Source organism: Rousettus aegyptiacus, unplaced genomic scaffold (genome assembly GCF_014176215.1).
Source record: "Rousettus aegyptiacus isolate mRouAeg1 unplaced genomic scaffold, mRouAeg1.p scaffold_m13_p_2, whole genome shotgun sequence".
Taxonomy (NCBI): domain Eukaryota; kingdom Metazoa; phylum Chordata; class Mammalia; order Chiroptera; family Pteropodidae; genus Rousettus; species Rousettus aegyptiacus.
Window position 1 is genome coordinate 110426787 of NW_023416295.1, and position 14376 is coordinate 110441162.

The following is a 14376-nucleotide window of genomic DNA, read 5'->3' on the forward strand; positions in this document are numbered from 1 at the left end:
CCACCCCCTAATCAAATAGACCAGATTTATTTTCAGAGTCTATCAATCTCTTTAGGAGCTAACACCTGTCTGCCTCTCTAGGTCTTTTCACTCCAGTTTCCATTTCAGTCTCTCTGTAGTACTTCTAACTCCCCAAATGCATCCAGGCTCTTCTAACCTCTGTGCTTTCTACAGAAGGGCAATTTCCTCAGTTTTTCTCAAGCTAGAACTTACTTATTCTTCAAAATTCACCTTAAAAATCAACTCCTTCAGGAAGTTTCCTTCTCACCTTCTCAATATTGTAGCTCATCCCATTTGGGTTCTATTTCAGTGTGTGTGTGTGTGTGTGTGTGTGTGTGTGTGTGTGTGTGTGTGTGATGGGTTCTATAAAAACACTGGAAATGTGCCTCTCCAATTTTAAACTAAGCTTTTTGAGGTCAATTTACTCTAATTGATTACTCAACTTGATTACAATCTTGCCAAAAAAGAGAGAGAGAGAGAAAGAGAGAGAAAGAGAATGCATTCAAAAGATAGGTAATTTGTAGTCAGAAAACCCATTTTCAAGTTCATGTTCTTCCAGTTAAGAGCTGTGACTTCAAATGTCATTTAATCTCTTACCTTTAGTTTTTTCCTCTGTTAAAAAGTAAAGAATAGCAATAATAAGTTGTAGAAAGATTGTGAAATGATACTCAACATATGGAAGCATTCTTTTTACCTATAAAATTCTATAAATATATTATCTCATGACCCTAAGAACTCCTTGGAAGTGGACACGGTGTTTTGTCATCTTTGTATGATTCTCCCTTCACAGTCAAACCTAGTTTAGTACTAATCTGGTGCAAAATTCAGATTTGTTGAAACACATCTTTTTAAATTAATAGTAGTAAAAGTAAGCTTTTTGCTTTAAAATTTAGATAGCCCTTTTCTTTTCTTTTCTTTTTTTTCTTTTTTACAAAATTACCCTGGAAAGGAAAATGCATTGCAAGGAGTATTAACTCCTGGAGAGTAAAAAGAGTAAAAGAGACAGAAATAATAAAATTCAATAAAGACTACTACAATATGTTTTAATGGCTTTTTTGGAGGGAGTGAAATCCAAAGGGACAGCATTTAGAATTTGAGGGCTCTCTTCTCAGAGCTGGCCCTGGACACAGTTGAGAAGCAGCCTGTTTGTTTTCAATTTTGTCTTAAAGTCTGCAGCTACATCTACCACTGGTAATCTTTCCTCTTATCTGGAGGTTACTGGAGTCTTGCTTCTGGGTGTCTTCCTAGAACTGGCACTCCTAAAGATTTCTCTTTATCTCTAATTGCCCCACCTCTCACTCCAGTAGACATGTTTCCATCTCTATGCTATTTTTAGCAAGTTATGATATGAAAACTATTATATTCATCAAATCAAGCAAAAAAATCTTTAAGAAATACAGTACCTGCTAGAGTTTAAGAAATCCAGTATCAGTAAAATACAGTCCTTGTTTTAGATAGCTCAAAACTTGTTTTAGGTAGTACAGACAAATTATGAAAATCTGATAAGTTCTTTACAAGACACAAACCAAGCATTGTGAGAACTCCAAGGGAAGAGCAACTCACCATACTGCAGAATTTGAAGAAGACTTCACAGAGAAAGTACTTTTTAGCTGGGCTTTTGAGGGTGAATGCAAGTTTTTCAGATAAGTATGTAGTAGTCAGGATGCGAGAGAAAATGTTCATTCCATGCAGAAAGAATTGCATTTTCAGAGGCCTAGAGATATGAAAAGGCACACATATTTAGAAGATAGCTGGAAAATTAACATATTTTACAAGCTTATGAACTTAGCTAAGGATGTCTCTAGTGGGAGAATATTGGGTTACTTGGGAGAGTACAAGAGAGAGTTTGGCTTGTGAGTATAAGGAATATTTTTGATTGGAGGACCAGAATTTCTGAAACATGGATAACTGCTTAAACCTGTCTCCCCAGCTTGTCACTCTAAATTATCCCCCAACCTGAGCTTAGAACATGTCTTCCAGTCAATTTATTGTAACATCACATTTTATCTTATAACTGGTTACCTCATGTCTGTCTCTTTCATGTACACAATCTTATCCACCCTGTCCTCTCTACTATGCCTACTACAAGTTTATAAACTTGCATCAAATTGAACATAAATGTATCTCATTTAATTAAACGACCTCCAAAAAAGGAAAAATAATAAGCATATGCATTGGCAATTTACACAGCACTTATGCTTTATACTTATTAATTAATCTTTCAATATCCAATAAAGTAGGTACTACATTCTCATTGAATAGCTGAGTAAGCTGAGACACAGGAAAATCTTCATCTTGTTCCTTGTAAAATATTTAGTCATGTTAAAACACTTTATTATTTTAATTTTTTAAATCTATACTCTGATGCCAATTTATTTGAAAATAAGAATGTTTTTTTCAAATATGTAAAACCACTTTGTGTATGTGTTTGTGTGTTTTACAATGAAAGTAATCATTGGTAGACACATTCTACAAAATGATTCTTCCACAAAAGGAAATGCAAAAATTTTTAAATTATGATTATACATTTCAAATTCCTCTGTGTTTGTTCCAGGAACTGTGAACCATCTGTACCATGTAAACAGTTCAAGTTATGTCTGCAGACATACAGCAGAAGAGGAAGTACCACTTTGTTGTAACTTGTCTATAGTTTCTTGGAGTCACAGATGCAGGAACTTCATTAACTGTGTTAATTTCATTAACTCCTGAGAGTCATCTTAAAAGTTATGGATTCTTACCTCTTTCGTGATTTGCATTTCTACATCATTCTCTTTGCTTTACAGGATATGTATCAGTGTACTACAATTTCATCAATGAGAATCACCTACTTAAGTTTTTTGATTATTTAGGGTTCAGACTAATGTTTAAATTACCACAGAAAAGAGATTAATAGACATATTAATAGGTTACAATTCCATTCTTGAAGGAATTTATTTTAGAGAATAAATGTCTTTTTATCAGAGCTATATTTTATAATTTTTTAATTTATTGCCTTATAAATTTTTATTTTAAATATCTTATAATTCACTGTTAATTTCTTTCCTCAGTTATCTAAATAGGTGAGGCATAACTCTACTTTTAATGCAATTTACACATGGCTTTATGGATTCATCATCATTATCCTCCTTAAAGTCAGGTAATATCTATATACTCTCTCAGTAATGGCATGAAGCCACTGTTGAATAAGTCCAGTTAATTGTATTTTTCAACTTCTAAAACTACCTGGGGAACTTCTAAATAAGCCTTGTGTTTCTCTTACTTAGGGACCTATTCCCCAAGACTGTTTTTTATCCATTGTTGAGAAAGAATAGAGTTAGTGTAGACATTAAATTTGATAAGAATCTATGAAAATTTGGTCATTCAAATAGAATTGAATGAAAAATTGATTTGTTTTATGTTTTAGGAGCTACTCAAAAATTAACCAAAATACTTCTAACCCTCTAAATCTTACAGTGTGAAAATAACAGATGCACATGTATATTAAAGAAACATAAAATCTTAAAGTTGAAATGAAATGGACCTTGGAGTTCTCTAGTATAAAACAATAAGAACTCTTTATGAAAATCCTCCAACTGGTAAAGAACTCTTAACTACTTTCTTTAACTACAGTTGGTAAAGGGGAACTCATTGCCTACTGAGATAGCGAATTTCATTTGAAAAGCTCTAATTGTGAGAGAGCTCTTCATTATGTCCCAATCCAACTTACTGTAATTTAAAAAACAAACTAAGTGATTTAACTCCTTTTTCATTTGGCACCTATTAATGAATGAGGATACCTATCCTTCAGCACAAAGGTACAATAATCGATAACATCAAAATCTGATCATTGTGAATTTGTTATGTAATAGGAACTTCTCTATCTCAAAATATACCTTGCTACAAAGATTGTCCAAATATCATAAACATATGGGTTTACAATAAAGAAAAAAATTAAAAATCACATTTGAAATCTTAACACAATTAATAAATTAACAAATTAAGAGAGATATCTCAGATCAATGGAAGGACAGTTAATTAAGGTATTTAAAATAAATAGTAAGCTATCTAGAAAAGATTCTGTTTTATTCTTTACATGGCATTATATACCAAATAATTTGAATTTTAAGTAAGGAGTTAATGTAAACAGTAACTTTAGCCACATGAGAAAAAACACTATCTAATAAATATCTTCAGGGTAAGAAATGCCTTAATCTAGAAGCAAGTGAAGAAATCCCAAAGGAAAGTGTCTAAAGATTAAAAAAAATACACAAAGTGTAAATTTCTGCATGCAAAAACAAAAACTAGAATTAAAGCCAAATGAAGTAGGAAAAATAGTGGCAGAAATATGATAGGCCAAAAGTTAATTTATTATATATTAAAAGCTAAAAACATCAATAGGACAAAACTGATCTCAAAAGACAAATGAGTAAAACTCAGATATTTTTCAAAATCAGAAATACAAATAATAATAAACATATGGGAAAATATTCATTCTTGTAAGTAATTAGTCACAAATCAAAATAATAACAAAACATATTTGTCTAGTAGCAATGATTAAACATTCTAAAATTTAAGCTGGGCAGAGATATAATTGTACATTGGTATAATCCTTTTGAATTTGTATTTGGCATTAGGTACCAAAACAATAAATTTATGCATGTAGTGGGATAGTAACTCTGTTTTGAGATTTTCCTAGGGAAATAATCTAAACATGGATAAAACTTATATGCAATGATGCTTATCATAGTATTATTTATATTAGTTAAAGTAATTTAAAATAATCCAAAATAAATGTATTAAAATAATTATAAATTTATCGGTTATTATCATTATGTATAGTAGATTAAATATAACTTTAAACATAAAATGATTATAAAAATAAACATTTACTAAGGCCCTATTGCGACCCATGTTTTTCTAAGTTATTTACATATATCGCTCGTTTCAATTAATTTTCTCACATCAACTCTGAGAGAAAGACCAAATTTTAGATGAGAAAACTGAGATACTGAGTTTAAAAGACTAATTCTAGATCACACAGTAAAAGTAAAAAAGTAGAAATAAGCAATCTGATTCCAATACTTGAGTTTTAATCATCACTATAATATAAAAACTACTGGTAGAAGGTGGCAGACTAGGTAAAAGCAGGGTTCACCTCTCCCCAGGTCCGCAGTGAAATTACAACCAAATTATAAAATAATCAATGTGGAGAATCACCTGAAGTCCTGATAGTAATACCTTTGTCTGATAATATAAAGAAGGAGCCACATCGAAACTGGTAGGGGAGGCAAAGTCATGAATCAGCTGGATCCTCACCCTAGGGTGATGGAGGATTACCAAGAAGGAGGGCGAGGCTGCAGAGGCTCCCATGAAAGAGCGAAGGGTCGTGGTCTCATTTTGGGGCTCCCTAGCCCAGGGTCGCAGCCCAGGGAAGAGAAGATTTCAATAACACTAATTGTAAAAGCAGAGGGGATTCTGGCTGTCTGGGTGAGATGAAATGAAACTGAAATCCTAGAAGCCCCTTTGAAGAACATTTATACAGGCTTTCTGACCTGCAGACACTCACCCTGACACCAGTGGTGGGGCAGAGGGTTTCACAAAATTCATAATGAGAAAGTCTGCATGACCAGGGTCCAGAATGAGGGATGGAAGGGTAGCCACCATTGTGCCTTAGTCTGGCCTCCCTACCAAGCAATCTACAGAACATGGAACATTTTCCAGGATAAACCACATATTAAGAAACAAAACAAGTCTCAATAAATTTAAGAAGATTGAAATCATATCGACTGTCTTCCCTGATCACAATGGTATGAAATTAGAAATCAAATACAAGAAAAAAATCAGAAAATACGCAAACACATGGAGGCTAAAAAACATACTACTAAACAATGAATGGGTTATCAATGAACCCAAGGAAGAAATCGAAAGGTACCTAGACACAAATGAAAATGAAAACGCAATGACCCAAACATCTATAAAACACAGAGAAAACAGTTCTAAGAGGGAAATTCATAGTAATACAGGCCTACCTCAAGAAACGAGAAAAAGCTCAAATAAACAATCTAACCTTAAAAGAACTATAAAAAGATCAGCAGACAAAATCCAAAATGAATAGAAGGAAGGAAATAATAAAAATCAGAGTGGAAATAAATGAAATAGAGTCTAGAAAAACAATACAAAAATTAATTAAACCAAGAGCTGGTTCTTTGGAAGGATATAAAAATTGACAGACCCTTAGCCAGACTCATCAAGGAAAAAGACAGAGGACTCAAATAAATAAAATCAGAAATGAAAGAGGAGAAATAACTACAACTCCACAGAAATACAAAGGATCATAAGAAAATGCTATGAGCAATTATATGCCAACAAATTGGACAATCTGGAAGAAATGGACACATTCCTAGAAGCATACAATCTCCCAAGACTGAGTCAAGAAGAAACAGAAAATCTGAACTAACTGATTAACACCAACAAAATAGAATTGATAATCAAAAACTTCCCCCAAAACAAGAGTCTTGGACCAGATGGCTTCATAGGCAAATTTTACCAAACATTCAGACTTATCACCTATTCTTCTCAAACTGTTTTAAAAAATTCAAGAAGAAGGCAGTCTCCTTAACTCCTTTTATGATGCCACCATTAACTCGATTCCAAAATCAGACAAAGACATTACAAAAAATAACAAAAATAAACAAACAAACAAACAAACAAACAAAAAACTATAGGCTGATATCTCTTATGAACATTGATGCAGAAATCCTCAACAAAATATTAGCAAGCCGAATTCAGCAATACATTAAAAATATCATATACCATGATCGAGTTGGATTTATTTCTGGGATATAAGGTTGGTACAATATCCACAAATCAATTAATGTGAAACACCACATTAACTAATCGAAAGATAAAAACCACATGATCATATCAATAGATGCAGAAAAAGTGTTCGATGAAATCCACCTTCTATTTATGATAAAAACTCTTAGCAAAGTGGGCATAGAGGGAACATACCTCCACATAATAAAGCCCATGTATGACAAACCTACAGCTAACATCATACTCAGTGGGGAAAGGCTAAAAGCATTTTCCTTAAAATCAGGAACAAGACAAGGATGGCTACTTTCACCACTCCTCTTGAAGGTTGTATTAGAAGTCAGCCACAGCAATCAGAGAAGGAAGAGAAATAAAAGTTATCTGAATTAGAAAGAAAGAAGTAAAACTCTTATTATTTGCCAACAACATGATTCTATCTATAGAAAACCCTAAAGATTCCACCAAAATCTATTAGAACTAATCAATGAATTCAGTAAAGTAGCAGGTTATAAAATAAATATTCAGAAGTCAGTGACATTTTTATATTTACCAATAATGAACTTTTGGAAAGAGAAATTAAAAAAACAATCCCATTTACAATTGCATTGAAAACTATAAAATACCTGGAAATAAAATTAACCAAGGATCTAAAAGACCTGTTCTCAGAAAATTATAAGTCATTGCAAAAAGAAATTGAAGAAGATACAAATAAACAGAAGCGTATACCATGCTTATGGGTAGGAAGAATCAACAACATTAAATTGGCCATATTACACCAAGCAATCTATAGAATCAGTGCAATCCCTACCAAAATACCAGTGGCATTTTTCAGAGAGCTAGAACAAATAATCCTAAAATTTATATGGAACCATAAAAGACCCTGAGTAGCCATAGCAATCTTGAGAAAGAAGAACAAAATTGGAGGTATCACACTACCTGATATCAAACTACGCTATAAGTCTACGGTAATCAATACAACATTGATCAATGGAACAGAACAGAGAGTTCAGAAATAAATCCATGCCTATATGCTCACTTAATATATGAAAAGTAGGCAAGAATATACAATGTTGTAAAACAGTCTCTTCGATAATGGTGTTGGGAAATTGGACAGATACATGCCAAAAAAAAAAAAAACCTGGATCATCTTCTTAAACTGTATACAATAATAGACTCAAAATGGATTAAAGACTTAAATATAAGACATGAAACCATAAAACTTCTAGAAGAAAACATAGAGATAAACTCTCTCATATTACTAACAGTAATTTCAAATGTATCTCCCTGCACAAGGGAAACAAAAGAAAAAAAATAAACAAATGAGACTACATCAAACTAAAAAGTTTTTGTAAAGCAAAGGAAACCATTAACAAAACAAAAAACTGATTGGGAGAAGATATTTGCTTATGATACAACTGATAAGAGGTTAATATCTAAAATATATAAAGAACTCACACAACTCAACAGCAAAAAAACAAACAATCTAATTAAAAAATGGGCAGAAGACCTGAACAGATACTTCTCCAAAGAGGAAATACGGATGGCTAATAGACATTTAAAAAGATGCTCAAGGTCACTAATCATCAGAGAAATTCAAATTAAAACCACAATAAGATATCACCTCATACCTTTCAGTATGGCTATCATCAATAAATCAAAGAACAACAAGTGTTGGCCAGGATACAGAGAAAAGGGAACTCTCATACATTGTTGGTAGGATTGCAAATTGGTACAACCACTATGAAAAACAGTCCAGAGTTTTCTCAAAAAGTTGCTCTTCTGGGAATTTATCCAAAGAAAACTAAAACAATAATTCACGAAGATCCATGCACCCCAAAATTCATGGCAGCGCAATTTACAATAGCCAAGACATGGAAGCAACCTAAATGTCTATCAACAGACAATTGGATAAAGAAGTTATGGTTCATATATACAATGGAATATTAGCCATTAAAAAAAAATGAAATCCTATTATTTACAATGACATGGATGGACCTAGAGGTTATTATGCTGAGTGAAATAAGTCAGTCAGAGAAAGATAAATACCATATGATTTTAATTATATGTGGAATCTAAGGAACAAAAAGAACAAACTAATCAAAAACTGATTTACAAATATAGAGGACAATTTGGTGATGGATAGAGGGGATGGAAGCATTGAAGGGCTGGGAGAATGGGGGGAAGTGTTAAAGAAGTACAAATTAGCGATTGATAGGTGGACATAGGGATGGGGAGCATGGTACAGGGAATGTAGTTAGCATTAATAAATATGCTAGAGGAGAGAAGGAGCAATTAGGGGGATTGGTTTATAAACTATGTAAATGTCTAACCAATGTTCTGTATACTCGAAACTAATTTTTAAAAAAATTACTTTCAAAGGCTGCAACAAGGTTTACTACTTCTGATAAAGCATTAAATAATAATTTAAAAAATCCAAAATCATGCATGAAGCTTGACAATCATATTTTAAAATATGAATTTAAAATTATATAGAACAAGTCGAAATGCTAATCAGATTTGTATTAGTATAGTACATTGTTAGATGATTTTGTCCTTTCCTTGAATTTCTAATTTTTTCTTATACTTTATATTTTTATAATATGATTGAAAAGAAACATTTAAATTCTATCTATATTAATATGATGAGGTAAGTTATTTGGAGTATTCCTCTTTTGAAAACAACTTAAAATGTTTTAACACTGTTTTAAAATTTTTTTAAAGTCATGAAATATGTGACATTAGTAAATAGAAGGGAAGGTAAGAACCAAGTGAGGTAAGCATATTAATAAAACCACATCTGCCTTGAAAGCATTCATCAAACTAGCAAAATCTAGTTCCCCTTATATTGGCCTGTTGAAAAGTGAGAGACTAAAATCAAACACAATTAGTGGTTAAGCTTGGGAGTCCAAAAGAAGAGAAGGCTGGAACTCCACACTTCTATATTTTAGTGAAAGGGCAAACCATAAATACACCTCCACTACCTCAATCCTGAGAGACTGCATGAAAAATCACTTTGGCTCAAAGGAGAGCAGAAGAGGAAAAACGTTCCTCAGATTGTGCTCCATGGATCTCTATAACAAAATCATATTATTTATGTACTCCAAATAAGCCCTCATGTTATACATTGACTATAATAAAGTCTCAAGAAATGGTTTTTAGATGCTCATCAAAGAAAATGCAAATGTTCTCTTGGGGAACTCACAATCAAAATTAAGCACACAAGGAAATAACACTGTCTTCCAAAACCCTACAAGAAATCAGAGAGCTAAGTTTCAAAAAGATTTTAGATATTAGATTTGTCAGAAATAGATTATAGTATAAGAACACACATGAAAGTATGTGCAGAGAACAAGAAACTATACATAATAACATTATTGGGTTTTTTTTTAATGTAGAATTAAAAAAAAATTTTAAAAGACAATAACTAACTAACATTCCACAGTGGAGCAGCCCAGACATTGTTCTATGTTCTGAGAATATAATATTGAATAAAACAGACAGAAAGCTCTACCCTTGTGGAGCTTCCATTTTAGTTTGTAGAGCAAGGGTCAAAAAATATGTCAAGTAAAAATAAATGTACAAGGTATGAATGGGCATCATGTATAATTTCAGTTATAGTGCTTAGGTAAGACATCAATAAACAAATAACTTTGGAGTGATAACTTCAAAATGTCTGACATGCAGTAGATAAAAGCACATCCTACATAGTTGATCAATGAATGCAAAGCGCTGACATAAGAATCAGCCTGGCACAATCATTGAGCAGGAAAAATGAGGTTGTGTTGGAATCCAGAGAGCCAGAGAAAAATATAAGAGAAAGAAGTAAGAGCATTGCACATGTAGGAGAAGGAGATCCTAAAACGTCTTGACAGTTCTCATCGAAACTCTGCCTTTTATCCTGAATAAGGGGAATAGCAGTTAGAGAGGTTTGAATTGAAAAGTTATGTGGTCTGATTAATTTATATAATAAAAAATTTTGCCCTTATTGCACAAGGAAGGAGGCAGAAAGTCAAATTAGTTGGAGATGTTTTGAATTATCAGGAGATAGGTGATGACGGCATCACCAGAATAATGTGATTGGGATGGTGAGAAGTAGTAAAATCCTTTTTTTGAAGGTAGAGACCATTAAATAGGCTGGTTGTAGGAATCTGAGAAAAAGAGCAGAGAGAATGATGCCACATTTCTTTGTAGAGTTAGGAGCAAACAAGTTGTTAATAAAAGTTTACGTTCATGATTTAAAATTAATATTGTTAGAAAATTTGAATAGAAAAGGCTTCCCTTAACATTCTTAATGGTATTTCCGTTATAATTAGAGTAAGTGTCATAATTAACAGTAAAACCTTGAGAACTTTTTCTTTATATGGGACCTAAAATGAATTCTGTCAGCAATTTTTCCATTTGTAATTTTCCTGGGAGTGCCCCATCACACACGAAGGCAAAAAGAGAAATAAATAGGCTACAGATTAGGTGGAAAATGTAAAAATTATTATTTAGTAACAGTATCTGAATTTTGTGATTGTAGTCTGTATCATCAAAAGAATTGATTAGATTTAATAAGAGAGATTAGCAGGTTGACTAGAGAATAATAAAAATAAATACCTATTGTTTTTCTATGAACTATCAATAACTAGTTAGACTATGACATTTTTTAAAGATTCCATTTGTTATCTAATCAGAAATGCAAAATACCTGTGACTGTACCTGTAAATACATACAATAATTCTATAAATAAAATTATAAAATTTAATTGAAGACCTTCATGACAGGAATACCCAACACTGAAAAAAAAGTCACTTTTCTGAATTTATTTTATAGATTAAATGATCCCATTTTTGGGTCAAACTTGACAGATTTGTTCTTTATTTATAAAATAGTAAAAGAAGTCTACATAGCCAAGGCATTCATAAGAAGAACAAAGTGTGATAAATTGAACTAACATATATCAAGGACTTTTGAAAACTAAAATATTTGGAACAGTGTGCTAATAGTTCTGAGCTAGACAAATAGACAAAAGAAATATAATAAGAAGCCAAGAAACAAACCCACACATACATGAGCGCAATATATGACAGAAATGCCACTGTAGATGAGTGAGAAAAGAGTTTTCTATAAATGTTCTGTAAAATTATGCATACATATAGAAAAATAATGAAATTAAATATTTATCTCACACTTCACATAAAAACCAGTAGAGACCTAAAAACAATTGGCCCATGAGAAATGCAATGGTCATTAAGAGCGGTGCCTATACAAAAATGTGTCTTCAGAAATTAGCCCATGGACTGTCTATCATCAATTAAGAGCCCAACAAATTTCTCAAATCCACATAGATATAAACAAAGAGAAGTTACAAAGACAATTGAAGAATGTCATTTAACAGATTTGAAAATGTGACCCAAGGCAAAGTATGTCCAAGGGATCGCTAATGAGACTTTGAAACTTGTTTTGAGGATAGACTTATTGAGCTAATAATGCCCATCTTCTCCCTATAAAATCTTCCTTATAGATTTACAATGTAAATTGAAAAGAAGAGACAAAACAAACACTAGTATTTGTAGTCACAAGATAAGTTTCCACCAAAAAGGAGAGATTTCAAACCTGATTGGAAAAGCAAAAGACTCCTTATAGAGATCCTATTTTCTGGGATAAAAAATAAACATTTGGAGCACAAAGAAAAGATATCAGAGCTGAGATGCACTATGAGGCTAATTCCACAGTCAGCTGAATGATTTAGGCTCAGAGGACATTTCTGAGTCAAGTATTTTGGACCATAGCAGTAAAGGAGTCTTGAATGGATCTCAGTGGGATGCCCTAAAAAAGTTCTCCAAGTCTGGTGAACTCCCCAAAGTATTATTAGACAACCTGTTAATAAAAAAAAAGCTAAATTTATTAGTCACTACAGTAAGGGAAAACACCACCTTAGCAATGTCTTGGCAGTAATTTAGAAAGTTGGAGTCATAAGAAGGATTCTGGGGTCTTGGCACAAGTAGTTTAAGGTGAGGCTTTTGAGTCAGAAAAGAGGTTAAATTGTGCAAACTCTGTGACATCACACTTCCAGATTAGTAAACATAGCAAAATGACAATCTTCAATTGTCTTAAACAGTTGTCTCATAAATTTTTAATGTAAATTTTCTGAAGCAAACAGTGCTATTATTCATTGGTTCATAATTTGATTTTCTCTTTCCTGAGCAAAGATTTCCTGGAACAAACAACTAAGTCATATTGACAACACTTAGTCTTTAATCTTGATAGCTATGTTTGATGCAGCTGTTTGCAGTTCTCATTCCAAAATACTCAAAAGAGTATAACACTGTCTATATAATGTTCAAAAGTAAGCAAAATTATTATAAGTTTTGAGGGTTCATACATAGGTGCCAAAATTATTTAGAACAATAAAGAAACCAGGGTAGTAGTTACCTCTGGGATGAGTAGAAAAGTGTTGACTTAGAAGGGGTACTTGAAAAGTTTCTGGGGTTCTGACTATATTCAGTTTCATGCCCTTGGTGGTAATTAAACTAATCCTTGTGTTATAATTATTCTTTAAACTGTACTTATATTTAACCCAATCTGCTGAATATATGCTATTCTAAAAATTTTAAGTTGATTAATACATGTTCCAAGTTCAAAATTATATTCTTCTACTCTATTTGATGTCTGAATTTCAGTTATAACCCTCAACTCCTCTTCAGTTTTTTGTACCTGAATGAATTTTATAGTGTTACTTGTCTTTCTCATCTTCATTTTCCAGAATGAGTGTTATTACTATTACCATTTTTGAAGATTAAGGTGTGTAACTTAAATGGTATTTTTTTGTCATTTAATTGTTATCTAAGTATTCCTTTCTATATTCTGTGTACTTTGATACACAGACATCTAAAAACTAAAAACATTTATTTTCATCTTCTTGCCTACTTTTATTTTTGAATTACTAAAGGTTTCTCATGTGTCGACTGGGAGTAATTTATCTCTGAGAATTACTATAATTATTCTTTCTTCTACCTTACTAGCTGCTGCCTCCCATGTTCCATTGCTTGTTGCCACTCATAACCTCAAATTCTTGATATTGAAGTATCACAGGTATCAGTATTTGAACCTTTTCTCTTTTATATCAGATAAGCTTATCCAGTCTCCTGGCTTTAAATATTATCTATAAACTGATAACCTCTAAATTTGATCCTCATCCTGGACCTTCTACTTGCTAAGCCCCCACAACTTGGAGTTAAAATTAACTTCTCTCTCTTTTTTTTTATATCCTACATTAGACCTATCAGCCAATATTTCCATCTCTGCCTTCAAAATATATCTAGAATCCATCTGCTCTCTTCACCATCTCCACTGCTATCCCCTTAGTTTAAGTCAGTCTTCTCTCACCTGGATTTTTAAAATAGTACCCTAATGGGTCTCTGTTTCCACAATCATTCCATTTCAATTTATTCCTAACAAATGGCCAAATTATTCTGTGGCAACATGAAGTCATATTTCACCTCTGCTCAAAACAATTCCAAAAATTCTGATTTCATTCAAATTGAAAGCCAAAGCTTTCAAAATTATATATAATTACTACCTGATTTATAATTGTACCTC